Source organism: Scylla paramamosain, chromosome 9 (assembly GCF_035594125.1).
Source record: "Scylla paramamosain isolate STU-SP2022 chromosome 9, ASM3559412v1, whole genome shotgun sequence".
Classification (NCBI taxonomy): Eukaryota; Metazoa; Arthropoda; class Malacostraca; order Decapoda; family Portunidae; genus Scylla; species Scylla paramamosain.
In genome coordinates, this window is record NC_087159.1 from 11,817,501 (window position 1) to 11,822,500 (window position 5,000).

General features: G+C 44.0%; 1 protein-coding gene across 3 annotated transcripts in view; it reads left to right on the forward strand.

Moving 5' to 3' along the window:
- The window catches only part of LOC135103608 (uncharacterized), a 99,723-nt gene that overhangs the window by 31,287 nt on the left and 63,436 nt on the right, over positions 1-5,000 (forward strand). The window contains exon 1 of one of the 3 annotated variants that reach the window (XM_064010084.1): positions 2,379-2,712. The exons of 1 other annotated variant lie outside the window; for it this stretch is intronic. The gene's annotated coding sequence lies outside the window, so the exon portion shown is untranslated. Of the gene's footprint in view, positions 1-2,378; positions 2,713-4,854 lie in introns of those variants that run through there. One more of the 3 variants, XM_064010086.1, reaches the window with a different exon arrangement.

Genomic DNA, 5,000 nt, shown 5'->3' on the forward strand with positions numbered 1-5,000 from the left:
AAGAAGAAAGGTCTCAGAATAGTTAGTAATTAGGGAAGACCATACGAGAACACGGGGCAAGTGTTAAAACCTTGGCCATGGTGTGTGAAGTTTGTCGTTATACTAATCACTTCTGCTTGAAAAGATTGTGTTGAATTATACCCACGAGACGTTCACAGAGAGTTGCTTCGAAATTATTCGTTTGTATATCTCATAATGCATGGTGCTTATAGTGTTTAATTATTTGGTGAGAGAGAGAGAGAGAGAGAGAGAGAGAGAGAGGGGAGGGGGCAGTTTAGATGGGGGAGATAGGGAGGGGGGATATGAGAAATGTAGAAACAAGGAAGGAATGGGGATGGGGAGGCGAATATTTACACATCACTTCTGGCCAATGATATTTACGAGTACCTATTAAGATCCCTTGAGTTGTCATGTCGTTTTAGCTAAAAATGAGAGTAGGAGGGCTGTTTCATTAAGTTAGGATCCGTCTGTACATATGTAGCTTTATAAGAACAGAGACTCAATGTGAACAAAGAAGAGGTGACGAAAGAAGAAGAGTATCAACACTATCATAACTCTGTATCAAGTTCACTGGGCAGGAGGGGCGAGTGTTTGTCATGAGGGTTCTACTGATAGCAATGTGTGTTTTAGTGTTTAAGTGTATGCTAATCAGGGGTGCACTTATCTATTCCTGCATCAGTAATAGTGATGATTTGTATGCTGTGCTGGTCGGTAAATGTCTCTGTTTGAGTGTTTTAAGTACCATGATTGTAATTTTCTCTTCTCACAAGGATCTGCTTAGAATATTTATTTATGCCTGTCTGTGTGGTAGTGTAGCAAAAGAAAATTTATGCTTGTCCCCTCTCTCTCTCTCTCTCTCTCTCTCTCTCTCTCACACACACACACACACACACACACACACACACACACACACACACTAAAGCGCCGCCAAATTGCACACTGGTGGGTCAAGGCAGCGTGTTAATGGCAGGGAAGCAGACCACGAAACAGCAAACATTACTAATGGACAAGATTATCACTAAAATTTTATGGCGTTAACATCTCTAATCAGCTAAGAGTCCGCTGCTAATCCCCTAATCCCTATCACTCCCTCCTCACCTCCATACTCCTCCCCCTTAGTGCTCCCCTACCCCCCTAGTGACGCCGGAGCCCGAGGGGAGTCGAACCCAACCTGCCGGGGTGTGTGAGTCGTTCTGCACCAGCGAGCAAGAATAACACTGTTTACAACCGTGGCGTATCATTAAGGAGTTGTCTAGCGAAAGGATACCACGGTGTTTGTCTTCATTTGGATCAGCTGGGTTGAGTTTTGTATTGAATTATTTTGTTAGTGTGTTGGTTTTTACAGAGGTTCCGTTTGTGTTGTTTTCAGTTGAGTTCAGTTTAGTTCAGTTTGGTTTAGTTTGGTTTCCGTTGATTGCTGTGTTCGCGTGTTCAGTTTTTGTTGTGGTGGTTCGTGTTTGTTATGAAGAGTTTGTGTTGGTTTTGAGTTGTTTTGCTAGTTTAGTTTGTGTTGATTTGTTAGTGTTTTTTTTTCTTTTCGGTTTTGGTCTAGTTTGTGTAATTTAGCAAAGTTGGTTCTGTTTGATTTAGTTATTCTAGTTCAGTTAGTATGGTTAAGTTAATTAAGTGTAGTTTACCTTAGTTCCTTGTTCTGTTAGTGTTTTTGCGTCTGTATGTGAAGTCATCTTATTGAGAGAGAGAGAGAGAGAGAGAGAGAGAAACATAAATAAACTAATAACACACAAAGCAAGTAAATACCTGAATCAAGCGTGCACGGCTGAGAGGCAGACATGAGTGCGTTACTATCAAAATATTGGCAAAGCTGCGTCAACGTTTCCTTAATTAATCCTGTCTTTTCTGTTGCATTCGCTACTACTTCTTACCCTCCGCGTTAAACCAGAAGATTAAGAAGGACGAGGTAGACGGCTGGAAGGAACGGTGAATGCGGAGGATTATTCACTTTTACCATCTTACATCTCTCCCTTCCAATTTGAGTACCAGCCATAAATAGATTTGTAAGGGTAATAAAATTGTTGCTGTTTGCTATTCTTTTGCGTTCCACTGGGTAGAAATAAGAGCACACTGTTGGGACTAAAGAAAGGTCAATGCCACGTAGTTAACTGCTGTCTCGGTACTTGGAAGCCATACAATTCAACACACGTCAGGAGTAAGTGGCACAAAAACGAGACGGTGAATGGATAACCTCTACACCGGGAAGCACAATCCAATCCAATCCAAAAGTAAAGGACACGAAAAAAAAAAAGAAAGAAAAGAAAATGAGACGGAAAGCAAATAACCTCTACATTGACGAAGCATTATCTAATTCAAGAGTAAATAGCACAAAAACGAGACGATGAATAAAATAACCTCTGCATTGACAAAGTAACGAGACAAACAAGCAAATTCAGGCGCAAACAGTACACGCTTCCTCACCGTCACCAGTTCACCTCGCAGAAATCCAGCCATTGCCAACTCCCGCACGTCGCTACAGGGAATCAAATACAAAGTGCCGCCGCCCCTGATGCCACACGCCACATGCTCCTCACGCTTCTCCCTACCGCAGCCCCGACCCGCCCTCACCAGCCCCCGGACCCTGCAGAGGCGCGCCGGGTGTGGGGTAGTCAGGCCACGAGCACAGTCTGAAGGGCTCGTCTCTGGTGTAGGATGTGGCACTGCAGTACTGTACCCTTCCTTGCCCCGCCCTGTGTGATGGTAGGGGTTTATTTGTTTATTTATGTATTCTTTAAAGTAGGGCTCTCTCTCTCTCTCTCTCTCTCTCTCTCTCTCTCTCTCTCTCTCTCTCTCTCTCTCTCTCTCTCTCTCTCTCTGCTTGATTCTGTTTTTACTTGGTGTTTTTCGTTTTTATTTATTATTATTTCATTCTCGTTTACTTTGCTTTTTTGTTTTGTTATTGTTTTAACGATATATTTTTTTTTTGTCCGTTTCAAGTAAAAGCATTAGTGATTCTCTCTCTCTCTCTCTCTCTCTCTCTCTCTCTCTCTCTCTCTCTCTCTCTCTCATACACACACACACCTCACGCCCCCCTCGTAAACATCTCGTCGCGTCCAAACAGTATATAACTCCTGCCTTGCTGCCTGATGCTCCTCACACGCCAACCTTCCTCTCCGCGCACGACCCCCGAGCCAGGACCTGCATGCCGCCAAGCTGGTATAACTTAATAAGCTCACTTGTCGCTTCTTAACCTCATTCATATTCCCAGCGGGTCCTCGTGTTCATACCTCAGGGCATCCATCACTCCCAAGGACCTTAAGAAGCACAAGAAACCTGTTAGTCTTCGTGCTGTTGTCTTTTTCTAGTATAGTTCAACATATAAGTACACACACACACACACACACACACACACACACACCTACAGTGGTTGTTAACTAGTGGACCTTCACGTTTATGTTTCGAAACTATGAATGAAGCAGTGTGGGTGTTTTAGTGAGGTTTCATGACCCTTCTCCTTCATCTTAGTAACGTAAAGGTTTTGCAGAAGGAAGCGCTGGTATTGGCATTACGTATTCTAGCACTCAGCGTTACACATGAGCGTGACTGAAGTAGAATTGTTAGTACCGGATGAGATGGGAGCTTTGAAATACCTATTAAATATATGGATAGGGATGACAGGTGGGTACAGGTATGTATACTCGTAATTTACACAGGGAATGCTGGCTTCTTGTGATTTCCCCTTATGCCCTTGTTATGGATACGTACATTCTGTTACAACGGTGATGCGCAAACAGCCAAAGTCTAACATCCCACTGAGATTCCTTGTGCCACTTAAACCAAGGCACGAACTTCATCTTGGTTTGTAAGCTTCCGTCACAAGTTGGGAATCCGTGGAGATGGAGAGGAGGAAGAGAGGAGACAGGCAAACGTAGATCATGTCCTATATTATGGAACGGGAATGTGAGTGAAAAAAAGGGAGGAATACAAAAAAAAAAAAAACAACGAGAAAGAACAAACAGTAGCACACTTTTTTTGGGCTTATTAGGTCATTTTGTGATGGACAGGGAGGCAGGGAGGTAACAAGTAGCGGGAAAGGGAGGCAGGGAGGTAACAAGTAAGGGAGATATTATCCGATTACTATTGAGGGAAAAAGGAGGGAAGGACGGTAGTTAAGGGCATTTAAAGATAAGGGAAAGAGGAAGGAGAAGAAGAAAAGGATAGAGAGAAGAAAAGAGAATAGTAAGGAACAGTTAAAGGTAAAGGGAACAGACAGTCACCATATAGAGGAAGGAAGGAGAGATAGAAGACGAAAAGTAATATGAAACGGTTATGAGTGATGGAGGGATCGACACTCACTATAGAGAAGGAAGGAGGAATAGAGGAAGGGAGGAATAGAAATAAGAAACAGTTAAGAGTAAGGGAGGGGGCCGATAATCACTACACAGAGGAAGAAAGATAGGTTAAAGCGATGGTTGTAAGGGACAAGGAGGGAGGGAGGGAGTGAGGGAGGAGGGGGACGGTCCACAGTCACCATACAAAGAGCCTCGTGCACAAAAACCCGGTCCTCGGCGCCTCCTACTTTCGCTTTCTGCCGCTGTAACGCGAGTCGAAGGAACCTGTTCGCTGGCCCACTTGGCGAATTCACAGGAGGCCGGGGCGGGACAGGACATGCCTCTTATCATCCCTTCCCAGAACACGGACCGTCCTCGCCACCACCGCCTCTGCCGCCGCCGCTGCCGCCTGACAACCTCCCCCAGTCGCGCTATTTTTCTCTGCTGGCGAAGAATTTTGATAGTGTCAGACCGGCGCAGATAATTATTGTGGTGAATTTTAATGGTTTGCAAAGTGACGGTGATGTCTTATTTTATTTTGTCTTGATAATGCAGTCACTAATATTTATTATGCCTTACACGCCCCATGACCGCAGCTTCATAATGAGTCCGCTGTCAGATGCTGCTGAAAATAATTCCATGTGAGGTGTTATTGTGTTTGTTGTTTCTTTGTATACTCGCGTCGATTATTCAGGAATTGATGTTATCTGTTGCGAG